Source organism: Hemitrygon akajei, chromosome 21 (assembly GCF_048418815.1).
Source record: "Hemitrygon akajei chromosome 21, sHemAka1.3, whole genome shotgun sequence".
NCBI classification, from domain to species: domain Eukaryota; kingdom Metazoa; phylum Chordata; class Chondrichthyes; order Myliobatiformes; family Dasyatidae; genus Hemitrygon; species Hemitrygon akajei.
The window spans coordinates 14,868,001-14,891,336 of record NC_133144.1 but is presented as its reverse complement, the minus strand read 5'-3'; the positions used below and the strand labels follow the sequence as shown (position 1 = coordinate 14,891,336).

General features: G+C 46.0%; 1 long non-coding RNA gene across 1 annotated transcript in view; it reads right to left on the bottom strand.

Annotated features, from left to right (window-relative positions):
* LOC140714097 (uncharacterized) overlaps positions 1-23,336 on the bottom strand; it is a 154,755-nt gene that overhangs the window by 67,499 nt on the left and 63,920 nt on the right. The window contains exon 3 of the long non-coding RNA XR_012095826.1: positions 8,912-9,080. This is a non-coding gene — a long non-coding RNA (uncharacterized lncRNA). The remainder of the gene's footprint in view (positions 1-8,911; positions 9,081-23,336) is intronic.

The following is a 23,336-nucleotide window of genomic DNA, read 5'->3' as shown; positions in this document are numbered from 1 at the left end:
ATAGCCTGCTGCACCAGAAAACCAACTTTTTGTGATTCATGTACAAGCAGTCCCAAGTCCCTCTGCACAGCAGCATGCTGCCATCTTTTACCATTTAAGTAATAATTTCTTCTTTCATTTTTCCTTCCAAAGAGATTATCTCAGATTTGAGACCTGACGAAGGGTCTCGGCCCAAAACGTTGACGGTGCTTCTCTCTATAGATGCTGCCTGGCCTGCTGTGTTCCACCAGCATTTTGTGTCTATCTCACATTTATTACTATCGTACTCCATCTTCCAGACCCTTGCCCACTCGTTTAACCTACCTACATCTCTCTGCAAACTCTCCATATCTTCTGCACAACTTGCGTAAACCGAACACCACACACTATCAAAAACATACCGTCCCTACCGTGAAGCATGGTGGTGGCTACATCATGCTATAGGGCATGGAAGGCTTTTGAAGGTAGAGGGTAAAATGAATGCAGCAAAATACAGGGAGATCCTGTAGGAAAACCTGATGCAGTCGGCAAGAGAACTGCAACTTGGGAGAAGATTTGTTTTCCAACAAGACAATAACCCCAAGCATAAAGTTACACAGGAATAGCTTAAAAACAACTAAGTTAATGTCCCAGAATGGCTAAGTCAGAGTCCAGACTTCAATCCAATTGAGAATTTGGGGCTGGACTTGAACGGGGCTGTTCACTCATGATCCCCATGTAATTTGACAAAGCTTGAGCAGTTTTGTAAAGAAGAATGGTGAAAAATTGCAGTGTCCAGATGTGCAAAGCTGATGGAGACCTATCCAACAGACTCAAGGCTGTAATTGCTGCCAAAGGTGCAGCTACTAAATACTGACTTTAATTGGGTGAATACCAGTCAATTATTTTGTGTTCACGAGCACCAGGGCGCGCCCACACACAGGTGGGGATGTGTGCTATGTATGCAGGGGCCAGAGCTCTTCCCCGTCCTCTGTAGTTCAGCCTGACTCCGAAAGGAGTTCAGTTTCCATGTGTCGCCAGTGGGGAGGCACTACATGAGGCTTGCTGCTGGAGAGATTGTGTACTGGCAGGGAAAGACTTACACATTCAGCTTTTCACAAGACTGCCAGCCAGTGGTGGAAGCTGAAAGTGAGAGCAACAAGCACTACCCACTGCACTACCAAACGAGAAGTATCATAGCAACCATTTCGACACCACCTGTGTCTTATGGTCTTATAGTATTATGGTAAAAAGCATTTGGTAACATGTAAAGACTGAATGGGGTACAAGTATTATTTAAAACAAAAAAGATAGGATATGTCTAGACATGGCTGTCAATAAAGGTTAAAGATAGCAAAGGAGAACAGTTGCATATATGTCACCAAAATGCAGCAAGATGGGGGAATGATAAAATGATAAAAAACATTAATGGGAAATTGAGAAGTAAAATGCCAAGGTAAGGGGTGAGGAACATGATGTTAGTGTAAGTGAGTTTCCATGGATATGCAAACGGATATGCAGCTTAAGCAAAAGTCAATGTGGGTCCCTTGCAGAGAAATTAAACAGGGGAAGAAGGAAATGACAGTAATTATCCAATATTTTACATCCATATTTATGGATTTCATAGAATCCTCGCTGGAACTGGTTGAAGACTATGAAGTTAGTGCAATAGCGATGTCTGGCAGGATAGCTGAATGCTCCCCTTGTGGGATCTGAGAAGGCAGGGAGACCTCCAGTGTCCCTGACATCTACAACTGCAAGAAGTCTATCCAGCTGCAGCTTCTAACAATCCGCGTTAAGGAGTTGGAGCTGGAGCTGGACGAACTCCAGGTCATTTAGGAGGCTGAGAGGGTGATGGATAGGATATATAGAGAGGTAGTTATACCTAAGGTGCAGTGCACAGGAAACTGGGTGACAGTCAGGAAGGGGAAAGGGGTTAAGGAGCCAGTACCCCTGTGGCTACCCCACTCAACAACAGGTATATCAAATGGATACTGTTGGTGTGGGGGAATGACCTGGAAGAGGAAAGTCACAGTGGTCAGGTCTCTGGCACTGAGTGTGGCTCTGTAGCTCAGAAGCGAAGGGGAGATGGTATGTTACCTCCTGGGTGCCAGGGTCAGGGACATTTCGGATTGAGTCCTCTGCATTCTCAAGTGGGAGAGTAAACAACCAGAGGTCGTGCTCAGTGTAGGTGCCAATGACTTGGGCAGGATGAGTGATGAGGTTCTGCATAAGGAATTCAGGGAGTTGGGCTGGACCTCCAGAGTTGTGATCGCAGGATTGCTACCCATGCCACATGCTTGTGAGGCCAGAACTAAGAAGATTATATAGTTTAAAACATGGCTAAGGAGTTGGTGCAGGAGAGTGGGAATAAAATTTTTGGATCGTTGAGTTCTCTTCCGGGGAAGGTGTGACCTGCACATAAGGGCTGGTTTGACCTGAACTGGAAGGGGACTAATATTCTAACAGAAAGGCTTGCCAATGCTGCAGGGTGGGGCTTAAACTAGAGTTGCACGGGGATGGGAACCAGAGTGTCAGAACAGTTAGCAGAGTGGTCATGGAGACAGATGTTGGTAAAACCTCAGACAAAGTCAGGGATCAAACAGATGAGCTTAATGGAACTAGTATTCTGAGCTGTTGGTATTTCAATGCAAGAAGTATTGTAGCAAAGGCAGATGAGCTCAGGGCATGGATCAACACCCAGAATTATGTTGTTGGAGCCATTAGTGAGACTTGGTTGCAAGAGGGGCAGGACTGGCAGCTCAATATTGCGGGGTTCCGTTGTTTTAGAAGCGACAGAGCAGGAGGGTTTAAAGGGGGAGGGGTGGCGTTACTAGTCAGAGAAAATGTCACAGCTGTGCTCTATCAGGCCAGACTGGCGAACTTGACTAGTGAGGCATTACGGGTGGAACTGAGGAATCAGAAAGGTATGACCACATTAGTGGGTCTATATTACAGACCACCCAACAGTCCGAGGGATTTAGAGGAACACAGACTGTTGTAAGAAACGTAAGGCTGTTGTAGTGTGTGATTTTAACTTTCCACATATTGACTGCCAATCCGATACTGTAAAATGACTAGCTGGGAGAGTTTGTCAAATGTGTTCAGTTAAATTTCCTTCAACATTACATAGAAATCCCAATGAGAGAGTGTGCAATATTTGATCTGCTATTAAGGAATGAGACAAGGCAGGTGACAGAAGTTTGTGTGGGTGAACACTTTGCATCTAGTGATCACGATGCCATTAGTTTCAAAGTAAATATGCAAAAGATAGGACTGGTCCATGGGCTGAGATACTAAATTGGAGAATGATCAATTTTTATGGTATCAGAAATTATCTGACAAGTATGGATTGGAACAGGCTGTTTTCTGACAAAGGTGTACTTGGTAAGTGGGAGGCCTTCAAAAGTAAAATTTTGAGAGTACAAAGCTTGTATGTGCCTGTCAGAATAAAAGATATAGATAACAAGTGTAGAGAACCTTGGTTTTCAAGAAATACTGAGGCCCTGGTTAAAAGAAAAAAGGAGATGTATAGCAGGTATAGGCCAGTAGAAACAAATGAGGTGCTTATGGAATACAAGGGAACACTTCAGAAATAAATCAGGAGGGCTGCAAGAAGGCATGAGGTTGCTCTAGCAGACAAGGTGAAAGAGAATCCTAAGGGATTCTACAGATATGTTAAGAGGAAAAGAATTGCAAGGGTCAAAATTGATCCTCTGGAAGACCAGACTGGTAATCCGTGTGTAGTGCCAAAACAGTTGGGGAAAATCTTAAATGAAAATTTTTGCATCTGTATATGTTCAGGAGACAGACACAGAGTCTATAGAAGTGAGGGAAAGCAGCATCAACTTCGTGGACACTGTACAGATTACAGAGGAGGAAGTGTTTGCTATCCAGAGGCAAATCAGGCAAATCAGGGTGGATAAATCCCCAAGGGCTGACAAGGAGTTCCCTCGGACCCTGTGGGAGGCAAGTACAGGAATTGCTGGGGCCCCAGCAGAGACATTTTAAACATCCTTAGTGACAGGAGAGGTACCAGAGGATTGGAGGATAGCCAATGTTGTTCCACAGTTTGTAAAAGGTTCTAAACAAAAACCAGGAAATTATAGGCCAGTGAGTCTGTTGTAAGAAAGTTATTGGAAGGTGTTCTAAGGTACCGGATATGTAAGTATTTGGATAGACATGAACTGATGAAGGATAGTCAACATGGCTTCATGCATGGTTGGTCATGTCTAGACAATCTTATAGAGTTTTTCAATGTTACCAGGAAAGTGGATGAAGGCAAGGCAGTGGATGTTGTCTACATGGACTTCAGCAAGACTTTTGACAAGATCCCACCTTGGTCAGAAAGGTTCAGTTGCTCGCAATCAAGATAAGGTAGTAAATTGGATTAGACATTGGCTTTGTGGGAGAAGCCAGAGAATGTAATGGAGGGTTGCCTCTCTGACTGGAGGCCTGTGACTAGTGGTGTGCCGCCAGGATCGGTGCTAGATCTGTTGTTGTTTGTCATCTATATCAACGATCTGGGTGATAACGTGGTTAACTGGATCAGCAAATTTGCAAATGACACCGAGATTTGGGGGTATAGTGGTTAGTGAGGAAGGCTATCATGCTTTGCAGAGGGATCTGCATCAGCTGGAAAAATGGGTTGAAAATGGCAGATGGAACTGAATGCAAACAAGTGCAAGGTTTTGCGCTTGAGTAGGACCAAAAAGGTAGGTCTTACACAGTGAGTGTTAGGGCACTGAGGAGTGTGGTAGAACAAAAGGATCTGGGACTACAGGTCCATAATTCATTGAAAGTGGCGTCACAGGTAGATAAGGTCATAAAGAAAGCTTTTGGCAAATTGGTCTTCATAAATTACTGTACTGAGTACAGAAGATGGGATATTATGTTGAAGTTGCATAAAACATTGGTGAAGGCTAATTTGGAGTATTATGTGCAATTTTGGTCACCTACCTACAGGAAAGATATAAACAAGATTTAGAGAGTACAGAGAAAATTTACAAGAATGTTGCTGGGTTTGGATGACCTGAGTTATAAAGAAAGATTGAATAGGTTTGGGTTTTATTCCTCAGAATGTAGAAGATTGAGAGGAGGTTTGATAGAAGTATGCAGAGGGTTAATGCAAGCAGGCTTTTTCCACTGAGGCTGGTTGGGAAAACAACCAGAGGTCATGGGTTAAGGGTGAAAGGTGAGAAATTTAAAGGGAACATGAGGGGAAACTTATTCATTCATAGGGTCATAAGAGTGAGGAATGAGCTGCCAGCACATGGTGTATGCAAGCTCGATCTCAATGTTTAAGATAAACTTGGATAGGTACATGGATGGTAGGAGTATGGAGGTTATAATGCTCGTGCTGGTCGATGAGATTAAGGTGTTTAAATGGTTTCGGCATGGACTAGATAGGCCAAAGGGCCTGTTTCTGTGCTGTAATTCTCTGCAACTCTAAGTGAGGAGCTCAAAAAACTTACAGTTAAGTGAAAAAAGTAGCACTGGAAAAGGTAATGGGATCAATAACTACTAAATTTCCAGGTCCTAATAATCTTCAGGTTTTGTAGAAGGAGGCTGGACAGGTAATGGAAGTGTTGACTCACATTTTCCAAACTTGCACAGGTGTTGAAACTGTTCCCACAGACAGGAAGCTGTTAGAGCGGTAGGAGAAAGAAATGAGGAAGGCAAAATTAGGCTTTAATTAATGAGAATCCTGAAACCTTACATAAATTATCACAAGATGCTATGGGAATGGATTAACACAGGGCCCTGAAGAAGGGTCTTGGCCCAAAATGTCGTTTATTCATTTCCATAGATGCTGCCTGACCGCTGAGTTCTTCCAGCAGTGTTAATCTGGATTTCTAGCATCTGCAGAATCTCTTGGGTTTATGGGAGGGGGTTTCTGAGTTTCTGAAGGGGAATTTTGCAACTTCACTCATCACAGGTGAGGTGTCAGAGTACAGGAGGTTAACTGATATTGTGCCCTTGTTTAAAAAGAACAGCAGGGATGACCCTGGAAGCTAGAGGCTGGTGAGCCTTACACTAATAGGAGGCCAGAGGATGACAGGATATGTGAAAAAGGTTGTGTGGTGAAAGATCAATGACTGTGGAGCAGGTAGAAAGGGCTGAATTACCTGCTCCTGATTCTGCTTCTCAATCCCAAAGAATCAGCGGCCATGTCCAGATCCTGAGGGATCAAAGGTCATTGTAAGAACCCTGAGGGATAAGGATCAGTGTCTTTGCCCAATGCAATCCAAGGCATGTGCCCTAATCCCAGGGGATCAGTGCTGGAACCAGGATCAGTAGTTTGTGATCACTACCCTATCTGAGGAGTTGGGTGTGAACACTCTAAAGCAAAATGATCAGAATCCGCGCCAGAACTAAGGGCATCGAAATCAGTGTCCTGTCTCCAAGGGATCAGGAATCAGGTTTCGAAGCAAACTCACCCTGAACTAACGACACTATCTTGAAGCACCAGGAGGTGGGTTCGAAATCGCAATCAACCAGAGACTGATGTCCCAGTTGAGGGGCCCAATTCTGGTGTCCAAGTCCAGTTGGGTCAAGGGTCAATGGCAAATTCTAAAGGTCAGGTGCAGTTGACTAGATCCTAAAGGAGCCGGAATCAGGCTCCAATCTCCAATTAATTCATGGTTCATTGTCCTGATATCAAAAGAACAGGCAATGAAGTCGTAACCAGGTATCCAGGTATCTAGGTATCCAGGATCAGCAACTGAATCCTAAAGGATAATCCAATGAATATCCAGGGATTAGTATTCAGTCCATATCCAGAGGGGATGAAACACTACTTCCCAGTAAGGGGGTCCAACATCAAAGCCTAAATCCAAAGGGAAGGGCTGGTCTTCTAATTCCCAAACATACAGGGCCATATACAAATTTTGAGGCATCTGGACCAAGCCAAATCCCAAAGGATGGCTGAATTCCAAATAATCCAGTGTCATGGTCCAAGTCCAGAGGGTCAGAGACCAGTGTCCATGGACTAAAGTCAGGAAGCAATGTCAAAGTACCAGGGGATAAGGAGTCAGTATGTGGGGATACAGGACAAGCTTCCAAATATGATGAGGACAGGAATCAGGGTCCCATTTCTAAATTATCCCAGTCACGACTGATCAGATGTCACTCTCAGAATCCCACAGGATCATAGGCCAGCAGCCAAACCTGAGGTTTCAGACTCCATGGGATCTGGTATCAATACTCAAACCCCAAAAACTCGTGTGTCATCTATGTGCCAACCCCCTGGCATCAGGTTCTGGAGTCTGTATCCCAAATAATCAGTTAGTGAACAAAACCCAAGGAAACAGGGTTGATATTCTAATCTTTGGGAAGTTGGAGACAATATCCCAATCCAGAGGGATAGGGCTCTGTTTTTGCATTCCAAAGTATCTGAGCTCAGTACCAAATCCCAAAAGTTCTGTGGCCCATGTCCCATTCTGAGGAATCTAAGATCACTGTTCAAATCCGGAGGAATTACATTTCTGTTGTGGTGAACTGGGGTCAGTGTCTAATTCTCAATAGACTCAGGTCAATGTCCAAGTTCCAAAGGAACAGGGATTAATGTTCCAATGACAAGTTACAAGGGGCTGGATTTCCAATCAAGGGTGATCAAGCATCACTTTCTGAAATGCAAGGGAGCGGGGATCAGGGCTGGTATCTCAGAGTGAGGAGTAGGGATTCCAGCTTCAATGTAACAATCCTAAGAGATGAGAGACAGGTGTCCCAATCTGGAGCGATTAGGGATCATTGCCCTAGTCACAAGGTATTGGGGGGGGGTCAGTGTCCAAATTCCAGAATCAGTCTCTAAATCCTCAGTGTTAGAAGCTGATATCCAAATTTCAATTGATTATAGTCATTATAACAATCCTGAAGAATCTGGAGTCAGTCTCACAGTCCCAAGGGATCTGAGGTCAAAGCCACAATCCAGGGGGAGTTAAGTTGCTGTTCTGTACCATTGAGAGAATGCTCACCAACTGCACCTCAGTGTGGTATGGCTATTGTCCTGTATCGGACCGCCAAGCACTCCAGCATGTGGTGAAAACTGCCCAGCGGATTATCAGCACCCAATTGCCCACCATCGAGAACATCTACCATAAACACTGCCCGGATTATCAAGGATGCATCTCACCCTAACCATGGACTTTTTACTCTCCTCCCATCCGGTAGGTGCTACAGGAGCCTCTGCTCCCACACCAGCAGGCACAGGAAGAGCTTCTTCCCTGAGGCTGTGACCCTGCTGAACCTCACATCACAGCGCAATACTGCTTATTGCGCTGTCTCAGTACTTTTATATTTGTGTGCTGTAGCACTTACCTTTTATTCGCAGTTATTTTGTAAATAACACTATTCTTTGCATTTCTGGTTAGATGCTAATTGCATTTCATTTGGCTTTGTATCTGTACTTGGCAATAACATTGAATCTAATATAACATTGAATGACAATAACATTGAATCTAATCTAATCTAAAGGATTCAGGGTTCAAATTTTATATCACAAGGGATCAGGCAGTGTCCCAATCCTAAGGGATCAGGAGTCACTGTCACATGAGGTTTGTGTCCAAATCCGGAGAGAACAGATGCCATTAGTGCAGACAAGAAGGGAGGAGGTGAGGTCATTCGGTCCCTCCTGAGTGCTATTTCATTCATTATCATAATAGATCTGATTCTGACCTCAGATCCACTTTCCCACCTGTTCTCCATAACTCAAGTGTTCAAAACTCAGCCTGTATTGATCTTGGAAGTCAGAGAGTCCACCTAGCTGTCTCAAGGTGCAAAGAATCTAAAGAGGGGAGAAACTTATCCATCACTCTGAGTGCGAAGGATAACCTCTTATTCTGAAACTATGTCCCTTATTTCTTGGTTCCATTCTCTCCCTGTCAATTCCCCCTCAGAATCTCATGCATTTCAAATAATTTTCTTTTCAGTCTTCTAAGCAATGAGAACATACCTAAAGATGGTCGCCATTCCACGTATGTTAGCTCCTTCGATCCAGGAAACTATCATCAGTGTAAGTATAAAGAGGCACAGTGGACATAGAGATTGGATAAGTAATCTTGAGGTCTTGACCAACAATTCAGAGAAGTGAGTTCAAATCCTGTCTGCCGATAATCTGGAATCTGGGAAAATGACAACTAAGAATCAGGATAAGAACCATGTTTATCACTGACATATATACCACATGAAATTAATTGCTTTATGACAGCAGTATTGTGCAAAGGCATAAATGATAACCTCATCAGTGAACAGAATGTTGTAAAAACCCACCTGACTCACTGGAAAGCTATCTGTTGTCCTTACCTGCTCTGACCCCCGAACCACACGCTGGAGCTACAGCCCCTCTGAAGTGTCTATGGAAGCGACCCTGCTGTAACGTTGCTGATTCACTAATTAAAGGAATAAAACCAGACCAGGCGTCCAAAACCAACCAAGGAACTGTCAGAACCGGCAATAACGTTGTCCAGAAGTCAAGAATGAAGCACAAGTTATGGTTAGAGCCATTTGATTACATGTGCAATGTTGTACAGGTCAGACAGGGCCGGCCTGCACCATGCCTTCCTTCCTTTCATACTGCAAATCAGTTTCAACCAGTTTTATATAAGAAAACTGTGAACAGGTTTGCAGATACAGAAACTACACAAGGTATAGAACCTAATGTATACCACAAGTTACTAAAAGTAGACAGACAAAGAGGTGGTTATGCAAAGTTATAAGCAAGTGTAAAGATTGTTTAATGTCATGGACAGTACACAAGTGTAAAGGAGAACTAAATAATTGTTACTCCAAATCTGATGCGGCACAAATAAAACACAATAAGATAAAGAACAGAAAAAGTACAATTTATATAAACACAAGGTAGCTTTAATGCATAGATTAATTGCACGTACATAAAGTGATGCTAGGTACAGGAGAGTTTGGACGTAAGGTGACTCTGACAGGAATTGATGTGGAAGTGTGGAGGGATGAGTTAGGGGTGGAGATGTTGATCAGCTGACTTGGGGGATGTAACTGTTTTTGAGCCTGGTGGTCCTGGCCTCTTCACTGATGGGCTTGGGACAGGCAGTCCATGAGCAGGGTGGGTGGGACCCTTCATGATGTTCCTGGCCCTTTTCCGGCACCCTTGCATATATGTCCTTGATTGAGAGTAGGCTGGTGCCAGAGATATGTTGGACAATATTGACTATCTGTTGTAGAGCCTTCCAGTCTGGCACAGTGCAGTTCCTGTGCCATGCTGTGATGCAGCTTGTTAGAATGCTCTTTACTGCACATTTCAGAAGGTCGTGAGTATAGTCCAGCCTCCTCAGAAAGTAGAGGCGTTGGTGAGCTTTTCTGATTGTGTAGGATGTGTTTTTGGACCATGAGTGGGTTGTGTGAGATGTGCAAAACCAGGAGTTTGAAACTGTGTCGCTGATGTAAAGATGGTTGCGAGTGGCATGAGTTCTCCTGAAGTCAATAACCATCTTCTTTGACTTGTTGACATTGAGGAAAAGGTTATTTGCCTGGCTTCAGGCCTCGAGCTCTTCCACCTTCTCTCTAAAGGCTGTCCCATCATAGCTGGGCTGATCCTCATCACTGTGGTGTCATTGGCGGATTTGACAATGTGATAACTCAGGTGTCTGGCTGTGCAGAGTTGTGTGAGTATTGTACAGCAGTGGGCTCAGCCCACAGCACTGTGAGGTACCGCGGTGACGATGAAGGGGGCAGGGAGCAGTTAAAAAAATTATTATAGAAACAACAATCTGGACCCTAATCCAACAGAACCAACCTTGTTGTATTTTGGGGCTGGCGGTGGAGGGGTGGTGATATATTCACTGCAGTGGTTGGAATCACACCTTGTACAAAGGAGAATAGTTGTGGCTGTTGGAGGTCAATCATCCCAGTTCCAGACGTCGGGGCAAGGTGACCCAATCACCTTCAGCTGCTCCACCACTGACCTTCCTTCCATCAGAAGGTCAGAAGGGGGGATGTTCACTGATGACCACACAACGTTCAATTCCATTCTCAGCTCCTCAACAATGGAGGCAGCCCTGGCTGCTTGACCCAAACGACATTTGAGCATGAGCTGATAAGCGGCAAGTACCAATTACATTGCAATAACATCCCCAACAAGGGAGGATCTGCCCACCTACATTACCACAGCAGGGACTCCATTATGGATATTCTGGGGTTAATGTTGATGAAAAACCCATAGGGTTATCTACATAACAACTTACAAGGCAATGGACACTATCCAGGACCAAACAAACAAGAGAGAATCTGCAAATGCTGGAAATCCGAGCAACACAAGCAAAATGCTGAAGGAATTCAGCAGACCAGGCAGCATCTATGGGAAAAAGTACAGTCGATGTTTCAGGCTGAAACCCTCCAGCAGGACTGGTCGAAGGGTTTCGGCCCAAAACGTCGACTGTACATTTTTCCTTAGATGCTGCCCGGCCTGCTGAGTTCCTCCAGTATTTTGTGTGTGTTGCCAGGCTAAAGCAATCTGCTGATTTATATCACACCCACCACCTGAATCATTCATTTCCTCTGCCATGGGTTCACAAAGTTCCAGCTTGGAAATCTTCACTGCCCCTTCCTCACTGGGTGTGAAACCTAGAATTGCGTCCCCAGCTGAACCGGGGAAGGTGCGACCCAAGGAAGATCACAATGGTTCAAAGTGGCAGCTCACCACCAGATTCCGAAAGGCAATGAAGGAGTGTCAGGGAAGTTTAGCTTGTCAGTGACACCAGACCTCAAAGGAGGAAAACTAAATCCCCTATACAATAACAGTTCCAAACCTGCCCACTGGACCACATTGTCGTCACACCAGTTCCCTGTACAGCTGTAACAGGACCTACATGATTCATCCCCACTGCCATAATGTCAACATTTCATTTGCCTCTCTAATGGCCTCCTGAACCTACCCGCTAACTTGCCGTGTCCACACGCGCTTCCTCCCGGTGCTCCGGTTTCCTCCCACATCTCCAAGACTTGCAGACCAGCATGTTAATTGGGCACTGCAAATCGTTCCACGCGTGCAGGTGAGTTGAAGAACTTTGGGAGAGTTGATGGGAACAGAGAGACATAAGAGACTGCAGGTGTTGGAATCTGGAGCCAACAAGTGGAGGAACTCAGCGGGTCAGGCAGCATCCGTGGAGGAAAATGAGCTGACACCTTGGGTTGAGACACTTCATCTGGAGCAGAAGAGTTGATGGGAACCTGGGACGAGGAAAGTGAGTTTATTTTGATAGGTGTAATTGGTGGAGACTTGGTGGGCCAAAGGGCCTTTTGCTTTGCTGTATCTCACTGGGACTCTGCTTGTCTGTCTGTCTATATGTCTCTAAGGAGGCCAAATAAGAGTAGGACATAGACGGTGAATGGTGGGGCCCTCAGGAGCATTGCAGTAAAGAGGAGACTTGGAGTACAAGTCTACAGATCCCTGAACGTGGCAGCACAGACAGCTGGAAGACAGAGTTTGAAACAGGGTGTTTAGGGCACAAATTGATGAAACATTGAGAGGCCACAGCTGGAGGCCACACTATAGGAAGAATGGGATTGTGATGGAGAGGGGGCAGAAGGGATTTCCTGAGATGTTGCTGGCATAGAATGCCTCAGTTACACAGAGGGATTGGATTGTTTGGGTTTGTTTTCCCTGGAGCAGAAGGGCTGTGGGTGACCTGAGGGTACACAATGCTATGATCAGCACAGATGATGGGAAACTGTTCCCCAGAGACGAGGTGTGTACTACTAAAGGGAATAGATCTGGACTAAGGTGTGAAAGTTTAAAGGAGATCCAGGAACATTTTCACCCAGAAAACGGTTGGAATCTGGAACTCGCTGCCTGTGTGAGGTGGAGGTAGAGACACTCTCAGCATTGAAGAATCTAGATAAATACTTGAATCAGCAAGGAAGGTAAAAGGGATCAGTATGAATGGATGCTTTATGGTCAACAAGGACATGATAGACCGACCGGCCTGTTTCTATAACCATTCTCTCAGCCAGCTCTTGTATCTCTCTCCCATTCCCCACATGGTCACTGACCTTCCCTTCATTCTGCTCCTTCCCACTCCCTTTCCATCTGAAAACTTGCTTTATTTCTAACTTAAGTTCCTCAGTGCTTCCCTCTCCACAAATACTTTCTAACCTGCAGGTTATTTCTGACAGTTTCTGTTTTCATTTCTGTTTCTAGCTCCTGCAGTATTTTGAACCCACCTGTTTGACCAAACAGTCCAAATGTCCCTGAGCATAGCCGACGTCACGTTGAGTTTGTAGCTGCTCCTGTGGTGCATTTACCACTTCAACAGTGGAATCGTGCATTAACTGTTCTCAACATTTATATAGAAATTACAAAAATAATGAGTTCTCCAGTAGTTAAAGTGGTGATTTTTATTGTGGATGTAAATGGTGCTTATTAAGTGGAGTTACTTCCAGTTACTGAATTAACAAATAGTCACTGCAGGAGGATATTTTCTGCTTCTTTGTGCCAGTACATGGTGGAGGATTAAACTGTACTGTGTGTAGAGCAGAGTCAGTATCGGTTTGAGTCGCATGGTACAGGTCTCCGAATTCACACACACACACACACGCGCACACACACATACGCGAGCGCACACACATGCACACACATACACACACGCACACATACACACACACATACACACACACGCACACATACACACACACACATACCCACACACTCACACATGCACACACACACACGCACACACATACACACATGCACACATGCACACACATACACACACGCACACATACACACACACGCACACATACACACACACACACACATATACACACACACACACACACCCGCGCATGCATACACATAGGGGTAAACATACAGGGATATATGAGTGCACACACACATGCACAGATGCATGAATGCACACTCACATTCATGCATATACACACACAGACACAGGCAGACACACATATAGATGTACAATACTACATGAGGAGGTATACATAATACCTTACAAGACACACAGCGCGTGCGCACACGCACACACACACACACACACACACACACACACACACACACACACACACACACACACACACACACACACACACACACACACACACACACACACTCAGTCACATAGATAAATATGTAAGTGTATCCACATGTTTGGTAGGATGGGGAAGCCAGTATTGATCTCTGATGATTGGCCAAGCTTCAAACTGATCTGACAAGCCATTCGAAGCATTGCATTGTTGCATTGTGGTCTGAGGCTTGCTTCCCGGTGTTCCTCCTTCTGGGTAAGTTGTGTTACTGTATGCCTGTGCGTGGGCGCCTGACACGGGCCAAAGCTAAAGTCTACCTGCAGACATACACTTAACTGCAGAAAGATAGAGAGGCCGGTAGGTGCTGGAATATATGGTAAAAAAAAAGATGCAGACCCAGGCAGTTATGAACAGACAGACAGTTATTTGTCTACTCATTTATAGCTAGATTGGGAACTAATACTGCCTTTGCAAACCTTCTGGTGTTATTTTTGTGAGATGGGGATTCACTGGCAAAATTGACAGATTCTTCAAAGCTGCTGAAATGTGGCAGTGGAGACTGAAGCTGTTCCTCTGTCAGCCGAGTGCTGCGAGGCGCAGGAGATGAGTTTGCTTGCAGCACCTACACAACTTCAGCTGATGATCTGTGCATCATCTCAGGAAAGTTTCTGTTAAATTCCCTCCTTCCAATGACATTAACATTCCAGAATAATACCGCAGAGTGACTCCACATAGCAGCAGCCTGAGGCACAGACAGTACTGGCATGCAGTTTGCTATTTGTAGATCACAGGATGCAATGTTCATAGCGTTTCATGATTAATTAATCATTACAAATCCCTAAATAATAGCATAAATAATTATTGCTGCAGCTGATTGTTTTCTCTTCATTTCAGGGTTATTGTAAATGATCTAATCCCACAGGATAGTATAGATTTCCTTTTGGTGAATAATGTACTAACAAAGGGGATTACATTCTGAACACAACCTAGCAATTTATGTAAAGATCAGAGACTAAACGATAAACAAAATCACTCTCATTCTATTGTTTATTTAGGCACCAATTCAAAGCAGATTAAAAATATATTAAAACGTTATATTTTTTTTTCATAAAATGTCTGAGGAGGCTTAAATACCAACAGAAAGACTGCCCAGCACTGAAAACCACTTCAGTCCTCAGGGATTTGGCACAACTCGTGTCATTACTAGCCCTTGCAGAGACTCTAGGTGTATTGTTGACAATTGCTCTTTGAGGCTTCCCGCTCTGCGATAATGTTTTGGAATGCGGGTATGGCTGGCGAGGTCCAGCATTGATCACCCACTCAATACAAAACAGAAGCAGGGGCAGGCCATTCAGCCCACTGCCATTCTGTCATTTAAAATAATCACAGCTGATCTTTTTACCGTAGTATACTTTCCTCCGCTGGCCCCACATCCCTTGATTCCCTCACCATCCAAAAGCTTTCTCGACCCCGGTACTCAGCAACTGAGCCTCTTTGGTAGAGAGTGCCTAAAATCGACAACTCTGAGAGAATCGATTTCTCTTTCGCCTTGTCCTGAATGGCCAGCCCCTCATTCTGTGTCACCCCCCCCCACATCTCCCCACAGCTCAGACCCCACTAACACCGCCCTACACCTGTAGGTCAGTGGCCCGCAGTTACAAAGTGAATCATTCCTGCCTGTAGGTGCTTCAGACTGAAGAAACAAACCAGGCAGCCACAACAGGGGTAACCAGACGGACCAAAATCACTTGTGGGACAAGCTTGTGAGGCAGTGTTCCTGTTGATTCATCCCTATGGGCCGCGGACCGGGTGTGACCTCAACACCTCAGGCTCAACATCAGACTCATGTGTTCTCTATGTAACAGAATACCAACTCGACCCACTCTTGGAAATCCACTACACCGGAGTGACAGCACCAAAAGAATTCTGTACATTCAGTGAGATAATTCCTCATTCTTCTCTGCTAGAGAAATAATTGATCAACTTCTACTATCCCCCAACTCTGCAATCAATCTGGTTTGCATTCCCACTGTTACAAGACCTCCCTCCCGTACGCAAGAGGCGTCTACAACTCCAGCGAGAACTCATTGCCCCAGTCATTATGTTCTTCTGCAGTAAAGACCAACTGTCTGAATTGGCATGGCAACTTTCAGTGATACCCGAACAAGGACATTGGGCCTCTCTGAACTCGCACCATTTAGAAGATACCCTGTCCTGATGCAAAACAGTTCCTTTGCATCCACAGATGCTGCTCGACTTCCTGAGTTCCTCGGCAGATTGTTCATTGCTTCAGATTCCAACGCCTGTAGTCTCCTGTGTCTCCAACAAAACTTCCTACTTATGACTAGATAAACACAGGAATTAACAAGGTGCAGAAGGGTCTGATGCAGACGGATGGGGTGTGTGGGTCAGCATAGAAATGATGGCCCAAAGGGGTTTGTTTCGGTGTTTTATGACTCAATGACTTGCTAGTTTTTCCACCAAATGGATGCTCTCAGGTTCTCCACATTACACTCCGCTTTCTTTACCTTGCTCAGTCACTCAGCCCTTCTCTATACCCCAGGAGTCTGTAACTTTGCACAGTCTGTGCTGTCACAAACAACAATGCCCCTAAATGCAGGCGGTCTCTGGGCTATTCCAACTGGGCGACATGACATCCCACCAGCAAGCAGGGAGAGCACCTATGGAAATGAACAGGCAGTCGACGTTTCGGGGCCAGACCCTTCTCCTGGTCTGGAAAGGAAAGGCGAAGGTGCCAGAACGATAAGGTGGGGGGAGGGGAAGCAGGATGGCTACAAGGCGACAGGTGAAGCCAGGTGGGTGGGAAAGGTAAAGGGCCGGAGAGAGGAAGGAGTCTGATGGGAGAGGAGAGTGAGCCATAGGAGAAGGAGGAAGGGACCCAGGAGGAGGTGATAGGCAGGTGAAAAAAGGGAAGAGATTAGAGGGGGGAATAGAAGAAGAGGGAAGGGTGAGGGAAATTTTGTTTTACTGGAAGGAGAAATCAATATTCATGCCATCAGGTATTATAGTAGTGAGCTATCATCTTTTATAACAGTATTTTGTGTGGTTATCATACTTAAACGCTGTGTTTCTGCTCGAATGCCAGATCAATACCAAGTTTAAGCCGACCAGTGTAACAAGGTACGCGCAAACTCATATCCCCGACTGGTGACCACGGCTCCAGAACGGGCACGGGGAAAGGTGTGTGGCATGGGAAATGGGAAAGAGGTTAGGGAAAGGGGATGGGGAAACGATGTGAAGGGTCTGGGGAAGGGGGTAGGGAAAAGGGGAATGGGAAAGGAGATGGGAAAGAGGGTGTAAGGGAGTGGAGGATGGGATGGGATGGGATGGGGATGTGAATGGGGAACCAGGGTTGGGGCAGGGAGTAGGATATGAGATTAGGGAGAGAAGAGGGGGTGGGGAGGGGGGACAGGGAAGGGAGTGGAGGATGGGATGGGAGATAGGAAAGTGAGTGGGAAGGGGCTTGGAGATGTAGATGGGTAACAGGGTGGGGAATGAGGTGGGAAGGGGCTTGGAGAAGGGGTGGAGGATGGGATCGGGGTGGGGGTGTGAATGGGTAACAGGATTGGGGAAGGGAGTGGAGTATGAGATTGGGGAGGGAAGTGGGGTTGGGGAAGGAGATGAAGGATGCGAAGGGAGAAAGGAAAGCGGTCATGATCTTATTGGAAGGACGAGAAGTTTGAGGCCCAAGTGGCCGGGCCCTGCCCCTGAATTGTGCCTGCGCTCCCATCTTTTCTCTGTACCGGTTGAAGGATAAGGAGGACGAGTGGGGAAGGGGTGGAGAAGGGGGTAGAGGATGTGATGGGGATGGAAAAGTGGGTAGAGAAGGGGGAATGGGGAAGGGGTGGGGAAGGAAGTAGGAAAGGCCTTGGACAAGGAGGTGGAGGATGGGATTGGGGTGGGGTGAGGGTGGGGAAGGCATTGGGAAGGAGGATGGAGTTATGGATAGGGACAGGGGAAGAGGGGTAGAAGATGGGATAAGGGTTGGGGAAGTGGAGTGAGAGAGTCGAGCATGATATTTTAATCGTTGTTTCCAGTGAAGGGGCACCCCTAGACTGCCATCGTGACCTGGGCAGAACAACAGTGAGTGCCAACAGGACCAGCTAGGGTCACATCACACATGACCCAGGTCAGCTCAGTGATCTCCTGTGTATTGGGCACACACAGATTGGCCTCTATTGCTACCTGAAGGCCCACCAATAGACTAGGAGGACACCGTACTCAACTCGAGTGATTGCACCGCTGCTGTTACTGGTCACACAGGGAACCAGCACAGAGAGAAGATGGGAGCACAGACACACAATTCAGGGGCAGGGCCAGGCCACTCGGGCCTCAAACTTCTCCTTCCAATAAGATCGTGACCAGCCTGAACATAATGCCAATTCTATCTGCCCAGCTTTCACCCACACTTCACCCCTTGCTTCTGCCTTAAAACTATTCCCTGTCCTGTCAGGATAACTGTTGCATTGACAGAACTTCCTAAGAGAAATAAAAAAATCTCTTCTCTGTCTTACGTGGAGTCTTCATCACATGCTCTCGATATTTATCGCTTATTTATTTATTATTATTAATCTCTCTTGTTGCCTTTGCACGTTTTGTTGACTTTTGCACTCTGGTTGAAAGCCCAAGTTGGTGCATTGATTTTGTTATGGTTATTATTCTATGGATTTATTAAGTATGCCCGTAAGACAATGAATCTCAGGGTTGTATGTGGTGACACACACAGTATGTACTTTAATAATAAATTTACTTAGAACTTTAATGACATTTGTTTCTAAATTCTCCCATGAGGAAACAACCTCTCCACATTCATTCTGTTAAGCCTTGATCTTTTTGTGCTTCAGCTAAATACCTCCTCGTTGCTCCATATTCCCATGAACACAACCTTTCCTCATCAGATGTACCATCCATTCCACCAAGTCTCAGTGTAGTACACCTTCTCTCAACTGCCTCCAACACATTTACAATAGCAGCTATCGATATAAGGGGAATCTGGTGATCTTCCGCAGCATGTTAACATAATATCCCAGTTTAAGAAAGGGTGCAGGTTCTCCTGCTAACAGCTGATCAATCTCATATATGAACGATATTTTAAATTCAAATAAAGAAGTTGGGAAGGGAGTGAGTAATAGACAGAAGGAGTGGGTGCAGGATAGGGAAGAAACTACCCTACCCCGTTCTATCCGTCCATCACTCACCCACTCCTCCTTCTGGTACCCTCCCCTACCCCCATTCCTATTTTTCCTCTCGCCCTACCTTATTTAGTTCCGTGGTCCACCTTCCCCTCCCCATCAGATTGCTGCCCCCACCTATCACCTGCCAGCTTTTGCTCCACCCCTCCCCTCCACCTCTCTACTCTTTCACGAGAAAGTCTCAACCTGAAACATTGACTCTCTATTTCCCTCCACTAATGCTGAGTTCCTCCGGCAGCTCAGTTACAGCTTCAAGTTCCAGGGTTTTCAGTTCCTTTTGACATCAGGAATAGTTTGAGTTAAAGATAGGCAATGTGTAATTGTATTTCCTACCCCCACAACCCCACCATCTCCAACTAATCTCAACACCGCCATATGGGGTTGAGTTATGCCAGGTGGAGTAGCACAGCATGTTAGTGGTTAGCACAACGCTTGCGGTACCAGCGACCCGGGTTCAGTTCCCACCACTGCCCGTAAGGAGTTTGCATGTTCTCTCTGCAATCACATGGGTTTCCTCCAGCCCCCCCCCCACCATCCCACCCTTCCTTGTAACTCACCCCAACACCCCCACCTGATCCAAGAACATTCCCCCATCACATCCACGGCAATCCCCCATGTGACCCCCACCGCTCCCCATTCCTGCCCCCCTCACTCGCCTGAAGAAGTGAGAGTGGGGGTCGATGAAGGACATGTGGTGGATGTTCTCTACGTGGGTTTCAGGAAAGTGACTGACTCCAAGTACACGTAAAAGGCTGGTTAATAACAGCAAGGTCACGAAGCAGGAGAGTCAGAGCAGGAAGGGTAATGAGTAACTCAAGTTGTTTTAGCGACTGGCGGACGGTAGACAGTAGTTTCCCCAGGGTCTCTGACCTGTTAACTGTCCATGGGAGCTGCTCAGTGTTTCCAGTGTTTGTTGGTTCTACTCTCAGCACCTGTGGATGCTTGACTTTCAGACACAACTTTTGTGATGGGTATGAAGGATATAAATGGATATGGATGTCTTGAACTTTGGAATAGAGAATAAAATATCAGTATTTGCTGACACCAAACTTAGGGGGAACAGGGTGCAACAAATACCAGAATGAGGCCAATTGACTGCTGCAGGGCACGGGGAGACCAGCAGAAAGGCAGTGAGGGCACGGAGAGGTGTGGCGAGATGCATTGGTGGAAGGGAGAGGAAGAGGCAGGGCAGAGTGTGCAGGAATCTGAGCTCCAGGGATCTTCACATGTAGCAGGATACATGGAGAGAGCAAAGCAACGAGATCTCAGGCTACATAAGCAGAGGTTCTGAGTACAAAGGCAGGGACGTAGTACTGAACCTTTAGGAAGTCCAGGCTAATGTATCTGGTTCTGATCACCACTCCTTAGGCAAAGGGCAGGAAGGGTTCTTGTGGGGGTGCAGAGGAAATTTACTGGACTGGTCCAGAGATGAGGGACTTTGGAGTGTCGCTGTCTGTGAGGAGTCTGCAGGTCCTCCTTGTGAGTGTGTGGGTTTCCCCTGGGTGCTCAGGTTTAATCCTACGTCCGAAATACATGGACTTGCAGGTTAATTAGCAGCTAGGTGGTAGGAGATTCGGAGAGAGAGGGAAAAGGTGGTAGAGATGTGGGATTAACAGGGTAAGAGCCCATGGTATTACAGGGCAGATACTAACATGGATAGAAGATCGGCTAACTGGCAGGCGGCAAAGAGATGCATAAAGGGGGCCAATTCTGGCTAGCTGCTGGTGACTAGTGGTGTCTCACAGGGGCTGGCATTTCACATTATATGTCAATGATTTGGCCGACAGAATTGATGACTTTGTGGCCAGTTTTGCGGATGATACAGAGATAGGTGGAGGGGCAGGTAGTGTTGAGGAAGCAGAAGGACTTCAATTGGTAAAATGGCCAAAAAAGTGGCAGATGGAATACGGTGTAGGGAAATGTCTATCATGCACTTTAGTAGGAGGAATAAAGACATAGACTACTTTTTAAGCGAGAAGAAAATTCAAAAATCAGGTGCAAAGGGACTTGGGAGTCATTGTGCAGGATTCCCTAAAGGTCAACTTGTAGGTAGAATCGGTGGTAGGGAAGGTAAATGAAATGTTAGCATTCCTTTCAAGAGGACTAGAATATAAGAGCAAGGATGTAACGCAGAGGCTTTATAAGGCATTAGTCAGACCACGCCAGGAGTATCATGAGCAGCTTTGGGCTCCTTATCTGATAAAGGATGTGCTGGCATTGAAGATGATCGAGAGGAGGTTCATGAGAATTATTCCAGGAATGAAAGGGTTAACATATGAGGAGCACATGATAGCTTTGGCTCTGTGTTCAGTGAAGTTTAGAAGAATGGGAGAAGAATCTCATTAAAATCTGTCGAATATTGGAGGGCCTATATAGAGTGGATATGGAGAAGATGTTTCCTATTGTAGGGGGAGTCTAGGACCGGAGGGCACAGCCTCAGACTAAAAAGACACCCCTTTAGATCAGAGATGAGGAGGGATTTCTTTAGTCAGGGGATGGTGAAACTGTGGAATTTATTCTCCAAGTAGTTTGGAGAATATATAAAGCAAAGGTTGATAGGTTCTTGATTAGTCAGGGTGGCAAATGCTATGGGGAGAAGGCAGGAGACTGGGGTTGAGAGGATGGTTAATCAGCCATGATGGAATGGTGGAGCAGACTTGATGGGCCAGATGGTCTCATTCTGCTACTATATCTTATGATCTTATGGATTTGCCTCATGCTGCCGGGTGGGAACGAGGTATTTCCATGCACCAACTGTCAGCCGCTGTTCCTGTGCCTGCTCGTTCTCCCGTCACCACTACTCCTGTGTTCCTATCTCATTTACAGCTGGCGTGTTCACATCCAAGTTACCTCAGAAACTGATTGGAAAGCTGAGCCTACTGGGCCTGAACACCTCCCTCTGCAAATGGATCCTAGACTTCCCGACTGGGAGACCTCAGTCAGTCCGGATCGGGAGCAGCATCTCCAACACCATCACACTGAGCACTGGGGCCCCCCAGGGCTGTGTGCTCGGTCCACTGCTGTTCACTCTGCTGACCCACGACTGTGCAGCAATACACAGCTCGAACCACATCATCAAGTTCGCCGATGACATGACTGTGGTGGGTCTTATCAGCAAGAACGACGAGTCAGCATACAGAGAGGAGTTACAGCGGCTAACAGACTGGTGCAGAGCCACTACCTGTCTCTGAATGTGAACAAAACAAAAGAGATGGTTGTTGACTTCAGGAGGGCACGGAGCGACCACTCCCCACTGAACATCGATGTCTCCTCAGTAGAGATCGTAAAGAGCACCAAATTTCTTGGTGTTCACCTGACGGAGAATCTCACCTGGTCCCTCAACACCAGCTCCATAGCAAAGAAAGCCCAGCAGTGTCTCTACTTTCTGCGAAGGCTGAGGAAAGTCCATCTCCCATCCCCCATCCTCATCACATTCTACAGAGGTTGTATTGAGAGCATCCTGAGCAACTGCATTACCGCCTGGTTCGGAAATTGCACCTCGCAAGACCCTGCAGCGGATAGTGAGGTCAGCTGAGAAGATCATCAGGGTCTCGATTCCCGCCATTATGGACATTTACACTACACGCTGCATCCGCAAAGCAAACAGCGTTATGAAGGACCCCACGCACCCCTCATACAAACTCTTCTCCCTCCTGCCGTCTGGGAAAAGGCACCGAAGCATTCGGGCTCTCATGACCAGACTATGTAACAGTTTCTTCCCCCAAGCTATCAGACTCCTCAATACCCAGAGACTGGACTGACACCAACTTACTGCCCTCTACTGTGCCTATTGTCTTGTTTATTATTTATTGTAATGCCTGCACTGTTTTGTGCACTTTATACAGTCCTGGGTAGATCTGTAGTCTAGTGTAGTTTTTTCTGTGTTGTTTTTATGTAGTTCAGTGTAGTTTTTGTACTGTTTCATGTAGCACCATGGTCCTGAAAAACGTTGTCTCGTTTTTACTGTGTACTGTACCAGCAGTTATGGTCGAAATGACAATAAAAAGTGACTTGACTTGACTTGAAAAGCTCCTGTTATGGAAAGTTCTCCAGAACAGAACCAGACAGCCTCTACAAGACGAGTGAATACTAATCCAAGGTGCTGGTCTGACAATGTGTGCTGGGAATATCGGAACACAAGTGCTGAGGAAAGACAGA